The following is a 10763-nucleotide window of genomic DNA, read 5'->3' on the forward strand; positions in this document are numbered from 1 at the left end:
TTTCTGCTATTTCATTGATTTTTGCTCTTGCTTTTATTGTATCCTTTCTTCTGTTTACTTGGTTTCAGTTTGCTTTTCTTTCTCATGTGTCTTAAGGTGGAAGCTTAAGTCATCAACTGGACCTTTCTTCTTTTCTAATATAATCACGTATATGTTTCTCCTTTACCACTGTTTTAGCTGTATCCCACAAATTTTGATACACTGTATTTTAATTTTCATTCATTCTGTTCAAAATACTTTCTAATTTCACTTACGATTCCTTTATGATTCCTTCTTTGACATATAGGGTTTTTTTTTTAGAAGTGTGTCATTTAGTTTCCAAATATATGGAGATTTTCCAGATAGCTTTCTGTTATCTGGTCTTAATTTAATTCCATTGTGGTTAGAAAATATACTTTTTTATTATTTGAATTATTTTATATTTATTGATTCTTGTTTTATGGCACAGAATATGATCTATCTTGGTCAATGTCGAGAATGTACTTAAAAGAATGTGCTCTCTTCTGCTGTTGAGTGGAGTGTTCTAGCAATATCAATTAGAGCAAGTCGGTTGATAGTATTGTTCAAATCTTCTATATCATTCTTGATTTTCTGCCTATTTATTCAATCTGCTATCATCAGAGGAGTATTGAAATCTTCAGCTCTAATTCTGGATTTGTCTGCTTCTCCTTCCAGTTCTGTCACTTTTTCTTTCATGTATTTCGAAGCTCTACTATTAAGTGCAGAAAGATTTAGGATTTTTTTGTCCTCTTGGTGATTTCCGCCTTCATCATTATGAAATGACCCTCATCTGTAATAATATTTTTTGCTCTAAAGTGCATTTTGTCTTATATCTATATAGCCACTTCTGCTTTCTTTGATTCATATTAGCATGGCTTATCATTTTCCTGATATTTTAGTTTTAATATATTCATTCATATTTGAAGTGGATTTCTTGCAAGTAGCATGTAACTCGGTCTTGCATTTTTTATCCAGTTTGACAATTTCTGCCTTTTTCGTGTATTACGAGCTTTCTCCACTCTTGCTGTTGAGAATATGAACTCTGCCTAGCCCGGTGTGAGCTGCAGGAATTCTTCTTCCTGCTCCTTTTTAGTGGTCCCCCCCCAACTTTGGGAGGTTCCTTCAGGCACATGTGTTCATCAGTTCTCAGCTACAGAATCAAGGGGCGCCTTCCGCAGTCTTGTCTCTGGTGTCTGCCTTGGCCTCCCCAAACTCTCAACTCCATCTCCTCATCTCAGGGAGACTGCCAGGCTCTGTTTGAGTTCCCTCTTGCTGTGCTGCAGCCTGGAAGCTTTCTCCAGAAAACCAGAGGGGCAATCACAAAGGTGGCCTCATTTCCTGACTTCTCTCAGGGGTCATTCTCTCACACTTTCTGTTCGCCAAGGTCTGAAAACCATTGTTATGTATATTTGTCTGGATTTTTTAAAAAGTTGTTTAAGGTAGGAGGGTAAATCCACCCCTGGAAGGGTTGCCGGATTTAGCAAAACAAAACAAAACAAGACTCTCAGTTAAATGTGAATGTCAGAGCAACAACAGATACTTTTTTAGAATATGTGTGACCCACGCTTACAATACATCTGAAATTCAGATTTAATGGGGCTTCTTAGATCTTCTTTGACAACTTTAATCCCTGTTAATCTATTGTGTCCAAAGCAGAAGTCCCCAGAGGCTCTCTTAGGTGCTGGAGCTGGATACCTGTTTGGAAATCCATTCAGTTCAGTGTGAAATATTTACTGAGGTTCTACACTATGCTCATCACAACGGCGGGAATGACTTAGGGAGGAATCTCCTTGAGGAGATATCAAAATGGCAGAGAAGACAAAATAAGCATAGGAGACTAGTAAGTGCTCAGTTGGACTACAATACTAAGCATAAATGCCACAGGAATTCAGAAGAGTTAAAGACCAAAATGAGCTGAAGTAGGCAGAAAATCCGGGAGACGTGGTTGACACAAAAAAGTGAAGGACGAAAGAACTTCGTCTTTCATATGCGGGCAGGTGGAAAGACAAGGACGCTCAGCCTGCCTAAAGAAGGTAGGACACTGATGCAGGACTAAGATTGGCATCCTTCTGGACAGCGAGGAAAATAACCGAACAAAAGATGCTATGGGAGAGTTACTATAAACAAGATTAGTTGGGACCAGAGCCTCTGAGCTAGTTGTCCAGTTTGCTCACTGCACAAGGGTGACTGAGTGGGAGCATGAGTAAGGACTGAAATCTAAACTGCTCCAATTCCCAAGATATGAGCCTCAGTGCAGGGCCACATCCAATCCGAGGAAGGGATGATTTTTTCTCATTCTACGGTGATGTGTGGGACACCTGAGGTCCTGGGTGGGAGCTTCAGTATCTTCCTTCTGAGCCATCACAGTATAATTACTTCTGTACCTCTGACCCACATTCCTCAGTGCCAGAGTCACTCTGGGGAGAGGTGGGTGGGATGTTAGGAGGTGCATGTCTCTGAGCCACGAGCCTTTCTTTACTGGGCTACTGTGGAGAAACCCGTGGAAAGGACAGAATGAAATCTGGCTTTATGGTTGAGGAAGCAAAGTAGGTGAGTGAGATGAAGCAGACAGGGCTTCAGACGAATGTTTTGATAGAAGCCCTCCAACGTTCAGTGCCAGCACCCAGTGGTCTGTATATTAACGGAAACCCATTCAATGACAAATGGTCCTAAATCCAGCCCTGTGAACACAAAGGCCTCCTGGGGCAGGCAGAAAGTGGGCTCGTGGGGAACCTGTCTAACAGACACCTGACAATCCTTTCTCTTGAAAATCTTTCAGGAGAAGCTGCAAATTTGAATTTTTAAGGAAAAGTCTCCTGAATTTCAATTGTTGGCATAATTCAAAATATTTAACTACGTCCCTGCTCTCCCTCCCCCAACAAAACACAGTGTCGACTGACCCTGTTCTAACCCAATAATACACATCTGTAGGTGTGAATGCTACTACTGTGGCTTCTCTGTTCTAAAGCCATAATTCCCATCTCGAATCCTTCTACACAATATCTACATTATCTACTGGGAATCCCCAAGAAAGGGAGAGAAAGGGAAGAGGAGAACCAAGGCAAATATTACCCTATTTAGCAAGACGGATGGATGCAAGTATTTTGGAAGACAAACTGAAACAGCTACTTTCTCTCTTCTTCTCAGTCCTCAGTTTGATCCTCTTAAAAGAATGAGGCAACCGGATGCAGACCTAACTGGGTGGAGCACTGGTAGTTTCATGTTTAGGTTCATCACCAAAACTGCAGACTGGGATCAGATCTTCACCAGCTTGGAGCTCCTTGCTACAATCGATAATGACAATGATAGTGATAATAATAATAACAACCACCCATAATAAATACTTGATTTGTGTAAAAAACATGTCATTACCATGAAATTACCATGGACTATGCTGTCCAAAACCAGAACTAAAGGAAACTAAACTAACTTAGATGCTTCCAAGGAAGTTGTACCTATGTCCATAGCTCAATTGGATGTGAAAACGATGAACTAAATATTAAAAATGAAGGATTCTTCTCTTCTTTCTCTTAACTGACTTCACAAATATTCGCTGATGCCTTGCAATGTCTCATCTGTTTGGCTACTGCCTACATTGCTCTTTCTGTGTGAATTACCAACTTCTTTCTTAGTTTTATGCTATGTGAGAAAAATGGGAGAAAAGTCTAACACAAGTAGGACACAGTTTTTAATGGAAGAGTGCTATTTTAAGGGCAGTCAGTCCTAGTACATAAATCTTTCAATGTTGGTCAAGTTCTAAGCCAATTTGAAGACTAGAACACGAAGCAGGCACCAGGGGGCACCACTCGCACAGAAAAACCAACTCACAGAGCAACTACAAATGGAGGCAGAGTCTGAGTGTATCTATGAGAGAGTTCTTTTCACATTTAAATAAGGTGAGAATTAATCTGTGACTGCATAATGGCCTTGTCCCTGAGACATCACAGGGTCTACAGAATTAATAAACTAGACTCACTGACCTGCTGTATGGCTGTGGCAAATGCAATGAATAGTACTTTTTACCAGGACGGATGTCGGGGGAAGGAGAGGGGATGTGAACAATACTTAGGTCAAAGGATTGTGGGAATTTATTCTTGGCTTTGCTTAACCTGAATACCTGAGTGGTGATGTTATCAGAGTTACACCTAGGAGAGATTTGAGCCAGGAATTTGGTCAGTTTAGATAAAATCTTTATTTGGACTTTATTTATTTAGGTTTGTCAAGTTTACACAGAGTGGTAATGCCAAGAGATCAAAGATCTCTTGCCTCTCCATAACATTTACCAACCGCCCCTTAAAAACCATTGTCTAAGTAAGATGGTATACTTGCTTTGCAAATGCACCTTCAAGACAAGTCCCTTGGCTGCCCCTGCCAAATAAGTTGCCACTCTTAAGTCCTGTCTTTAAGGAAATTCTTGAGCCACTACTGCTTGTTGGTTGATTGGTTGGTTGGTTGGTTGGTTTTTCCAGAGAATTTTCTCTAATAATCCAATTCACTTCTCATATAGAGGGAAAGCCTCTGCATTCGCTTCCTCATTGTTGCAAGAAGTGGAAAAATCCACAAGGAAATTATAAAGGCAGTAGTCATCTTTATCAAGTGCTACTATGACATAAAAGATTTTAATAAAAATCACATTCATTCTCAGAAATGCTAAGATCTGTGGTAATGTACCAAAGAGCTGTCTATTCAAAGTCCCTTTTAAATGGTGTTCAGTCTGCAAATTTTCTCAGGGCAGAGAAGTTTGTCATGTTTGACCCTATCAGAAGCAGCCCATTAATCAGATGTAACATGAAACTTTGACATGATTGCATAGTGGTAACTTGTACTATAAGTGTATTGTCCTCTTGACCACACTCTGCGATACTGTCCCATTGTAAACAAGATGTCTGGCTTAACTGGGATATCCTCTAAAAATACTTAAACTAAAACAGAAGCTGACATCATTGGGGAAGGCTGTATTCCCTGTGTTTGTGTTTCTAACTTCCTATGCAATTCCCAGAGAAAGCCACTGGAGGTTGCTTAATAATGGTAACAATGGATTACATACAGTGGTTGGCAAAGGGAGAAAAAACGATTAGATCATCCAGTCAATTCATCTTCCAACAAAGGGCAGAATCCCCTGATAGGGAATCTAACACTTCATTTAAGGCAAAGGGCCAAGTGGTAAGAACTACACTGACTTCGTTGTCTTCTCTAGCAATACTGACAGAGCAGCAAGTCTGTTTTAGTTGGCTGTGCTCATGCCCTACTTAATTCTTTCAATGGGACCTTCCAACATAGTGCTGCTGTTTTCTTCCGAGATAATCAATGGAGTAAATGCTATCTAGTGGAAAGTAATTAACTCTTGTAAATGATGCCTGCGCAAACTCAAGGTCAGGTTACCACAGAGAACACCTTGACAAGACAAGGCTTACGCGGGGTGGGGGTGGGGGGGGCAGTCCTCGAGAGTCTTCCTGTCTGGAGAGTCTTTCACCCTCACTGTGTACTGTATTGTGTAAACTCTGGCTCAGAAAGGGCTATTGTTCTGGGCTTATTTATTCACCTGGTTGAATTTATTCAATAGCACAGCTGAAACACTTGGTTTCTCACCCCTGGGCTTTGGTCTTTATAGTCACTAGAGAGTCTACCTTGTTCCTGGGTATATTTTCTTTTTACATTCAAATATATGGCTAATTCAAATTCTCAAAGTGGATTTTATAATATCTGGTGGTGAAAGACTAGAACTATCTAGATTGGCTGCCAGATTTTAGGCTTTGTTGTGAATAATGCAGAAATCTCCATTTAGCAGTGCTTTATTCCCCATAGTGACCAAAGCTCTTGAACTCATGATGGACCCAGGATGGCCAATCACGGCACTCAATCTCTCTGACTCTCTCTCTTTGGGGTTATGAGTACTAAGGACCACATAAGCCTGGAGCTTTCAGGGGCCTCTTCCCTTGTCTATAGAAGATGTTATTGAAGAAAGCCAACACGTGTCCCCGGATCTAGTCATATCTAAAGCTCTATACCCCTGGACCTCACAATTAAACTAGAAAATAAATTGCTTTTTTCTTAAGCAACTTGGAGTTGAGTTTCTATCGGAGGCAGCCAGTTATAACCTGTTTGATAGAGGATCAAAATAGTACCATACTGTGGACTAGAATTAAGGACAGAGAGGCCCAGAAAGAGAACAAGAGATTGATGGTAGATTGTTTATAAAGAAGCTATATTCAAACTTACAAGGAGTATGATTTACTTCACAGAGAACTTGCTGAATTGGTTGAAGTTTTGCAGGGTTACATCTGTTATTCTTTAACATTTCATGGAGGACTGAGGCAGTGCCAGCACACCGGGAAAAGAGCCAACATAAAATGGTTGTGTAATAAAAGGGAAAAAGGTTTAGTTCTGAAAATTAAAGACCTGTAAGCTCAACTTTGATAGCAAGGGAAAAATCGCCACAGTGAATAATGCGAATGGAAGAAGTCATTGACTTTACGTGAACTACATCTTCCCCAGACAAATCTAATATTTTAATCTATTGACAAATGATGGTAAATTATATCTGTGTGTCAGAGCTGGGAGCAGTGGAGCAAAGTGCACAGCCAGGCTAAAGTAGCCATGACAAGACTGGGGTCTCAAGGTCAGAGTGAGGGAGGTGGAGACCAGAGCTGGGGGTATACCTGTGCCCGTGGTCTAAAACCAAGGGAATTAAGATAACACAAGCTGTTATACCATTTTCTGCCCCTTAAAAAACTGACTTTCCAAGCACAAACCTAGGAAGATTGTTTAATTTCTTTGAGACTCTTTGCCCACCATGCAGAGAGCTATGACTAGATGACTGCTTTGGGCAGTATCATTTATTCATTCTTCATTCATTCACTCTCTCATTCACTAGACACCTACTTAATGCCTTATTGTCCAAGGCACCTGACTAGGCATAAAGAAAATTCAAATGGCGAACAGTTGGTTAAGTTTTTCCCCAATGAGAACAGCTGCATCAGGGAACATTTTGATTATGATCTAATCAGTACTGACTTTTCTATTTTAAAAAATTATCAAAAGAACAACAGTTAAGATGTAACTAAGTCTTGATTACTTTTTTCCATTAGTTGAGATTTGGTATAAACTAGGACAAAAATTCAAAGGAAAATTAATGTCTTAAAACAGCTCTTTTAATCATGACTTGGCTTCTTTTTGACTTTTTAGGATTTAGTTTAAAGTGTCATTCCAGGTTTGTCTGTAGGTCCAAGATTTCTGACGTTTTTATTGACTACTTTACACAGTTTCAATATATTGATAACCACTGCCCTGCTCCAAGAAAAGTGTTATCTTTTATGTGCAAACTTTGTTTTTATCACGGTCAGAAGCAAAACAAAACAAGGAGAAAAGATTATTTCAGTCTTTTCACTGTTTACTTCTATTTTTACTTTCCTTATAAATTAGAAAAAAGTTATTCTTGAAAACGTTTCTATATCACTCCCACTTTCTGTGGCTTTCCACTACTGTATACGTTCTTTTGCAAAATAACTCATTAAATAAACTTCATTTAAAGCTCTCTGACAAACTTCTATATCTTAAATGAACTCTCACTTTTCACGTATGAACTTGTGTAAAACATCCAATTTGGGTACACTTTAAGCAGTTACTAAAGAATTTCCCTATACCTATATATGTACAGGTATCTACACGATGAGTCAGTGGGCGGTTTACTTATTCATTTATGAACTCAGTAAATTCCTGAGAACCAACACTGAACAATGAAAGTTAAATGTAAGTTAAAACCAGATGAGATACCAACTTGTGCAAGACATGCAAGACATGCCCCTGCCGTCAGCTTTGTTCCCAATTGCTGGAAGAGACAAGTCGTGGTATTGAACTGAAATACCTCAATACAAGGTAATTTGTGATTCATGTGAGGTAATTTGCGCAAACTAAGAAAGACTGGGTGGACAAGATGGACTCTAAAAGATGGTGAGGACTTTTAATAAGGCCCGGGAGAAAACATTGTAGGTGAAGAGAAAGGTGTGAGTAAAGGCTGAGCACACAGGAACACAGTGTGTTCATGGAAGGTAAGGTGAGGCGTGTTGGCTGGAGCAGCTTCATACCGGCAAATAGAAGTAGAGAAGACTGGTGAGTATTGATCGTGCTGTGGTGGTTTGAACGTCAGGCTCCCGAGTGTGGAGTATTTCTGTGGCCCGGTCGGCCTCCCCTAATTTCAGTTTCATCCACTCCAACCATCCTTAAAACTGCTGCCAACATGATCCTCCTGAAAGATAAGTTAACATGTTACACCTCTGTGGAAGACTTCGCAGTGGATTATAGAGGGGTGAGGGTCCTTAAGCCCACTCAAGTACAGGTGTCTGTGAGGCTATTCACAACTGAGCACCGAGACAGACGTTCTCTCTGGCTGAGTTTGGCCTAGTGGGGTCCCCAGTGGCCCTGCCTTGTAGGCCGCTGGGTAAACAAGACCCCTCTTTAGCCCAAGCAATAGTCTCAGACACAGGTGGAGAAAGAGTACCCAGCAACCCATTATGCCATGGCACACAGGCTGAGCGATCTCTTTGGGCACTAAATGAATTCCTGGGACCTTTACCCAGTGGAACTTGATGTCATAGCCTCACTGAACTCGAATGAACCTTCGCATAACTGTGTCAAATTCACACTGTAAGTGCATTTAATTTCAGCAAAACAGCACCCATTATATTAAACCTATATTGTTAATTTGCGTTTTACAGGTTACATTTTCATTTAATTTTAATTAAAAAAATTTGTGTTGTACATGGTGGAAAGTAAGGATGGGTATATATCCTAAGAAATTTTTATCTAGTTTTATGTGTGTACTTAAGTAACATTATGATAAAAATAATTTAAGCCAAGTCTGAACATTCGTACAATTTGTAATTTTAAAAGAGTTGTTTGCATTACCCAAGTAGAGGAAAGAGCATTATCTTAAAATCACCCCTGCAAGATAGTTATTATTATCTCCATATTGTAATGAAGAGACTGAGGGTCAGAGGATTCAAGTAATTTACAAGAGGTCAAACAGCAATTAAGTGGCAAAGTTGAGATTTTAACCCAGTTCTATTTGACGCCAATTCCTCTGCACACAGATTCCAAAGTCATCTTCAGAGACATGAGAGTAGAATTTGTGAATGAGAGTTCTAATACATAGAAGCAGAGAAGTAGAAGCACCTACACTCATCTCCAATACCTATTTCTGGGCTGCATCACTTCAAAGGAGAACCACAGATTATGGTCTTAACTAAAGCATGGAACTATACAAAGACTTTTCAAACACTCTCTCATCCGCTTAAGTCTATGATCCCTTACCCAATTTCTACTGCTCCCAAAACACCTCGATTTCGAGAGCTAAGTCGAAACAGTGAGGAATTCTTTCACATTTTGAAGGAAATGTCTTTAATAGTGGTAGGTGCTTATTTCCCCAAAAGACCAAAAGCAAACTTCAAATATCGTTCCCACTGCTGCTTTTTTCTGTCCTCACGTCTTTCAAAAACAAACAACACCTCCAAAAATCAACAAAACGTGCCTCTGGTCTGCTTGAAGTTTAAGCCAGATTTACGTTCAGTTTCCCAGGCCAAAGTTGGGGATGCCGTTAGCTGGGTTACAAGCACCTCACAGTGCTAAAGAACAATGGATCGGAGAGCTTCAAAATGAAAACCATAAGTTTGGTAGGAAACAGCTCCAAGTGGTGCTTGCTAACTAGGCTTTCTGCTTCTAACACGATTTGGACAAACACAGGAAACCCCGCAGGCACGGACGGAGAGATGTTTTCCCTTGCAGGATGAAGAAGAGCAGCATCCAATGGTGTTAGGATCATCGGGATTCTGGACGCCATCGAAAGCCACAGCTCTGAGGGAGTGCTCATTTTTATGGCCTCACAGGGAGCCTTTTTCTTTCCCGGGAGTCCTCCCCAGAGGGAAAGGCTGTGTAGAATCTTGCTGAATGTAGTGAATGTCAGCACATTCCCAACTGGACCACGCGTTCCATTCTTATCGAATGAAACTGACCTTTCTGCCCTAGCATGTTCTCCTTATTCATCACTGTGATTAATCTCAAGTTCACAGTGATGCAGGTTTGTAGATGAATTGCGCAGTCCACCCCAGATGGCGAATATGTACCTCTGGAATCTCCTTGCTCTTATGGAGAGGTCACGTGTTAGCTTACAAGAATGAGGATTTTAAAAATAATGGGCTTATGCTCAAATCTGCATCCTACAAAATGCTCTGCCCAGACTAGCCTCTCCTTTCAGTTGGCAGAGATCCGCCCCTTCCTACTCATTTTCCATCTAATGCCAAGTGACTCAAGTGGGAGTCACAACCGAAATAGAAACATTTAGCACATAATTCAACATTTTAAAGTATTTTTTTCTCATGAACCAGGATTCATGAGTGTCTTCGAATTGACGTTCAATGGGCCCCTGAATCACGTTTATCCACTAGAGATTTCCAAGTTAATTGCCCTGATACATACAACTGAGTTTCCCCTAGTGAACAAAAATCTTGTTCCATTCATAGTCACTGTCAAAGAGAGTGAAATATACAAAATAAAATCTGGTCAGACATTGCTCTTTGCATGTGCATTTCTGCATCAGAATGATTGTCTCAACAATGATTGAACTCACATTTCCCAGCAAGCTTTGTTGGAGGCTCCAAGTGGTTCAGGACATGGAGAATGAGTTAACTCCTGTTTCCATCTTCTTCCATTTCAAGATTAATTTTTCTTACTGAGGCGTTTTCTTAGGACTCAAAGTAAAAAGGAAGGAA

This window comes from Equus asinus, chromosome 4 (assembly GCF_041296235.1).
Source record: "Equus asinus isolate D_3611 breed Donkey chromosome 4, EquAss-T2T_v2, whole genome shotgun sequence".
NCBI classification, from domain to species: Eukaryota; Metazoa; Chordata; class Mammalia; order Perissodactyla; family Equidae; genus Equus; species Equus asinus.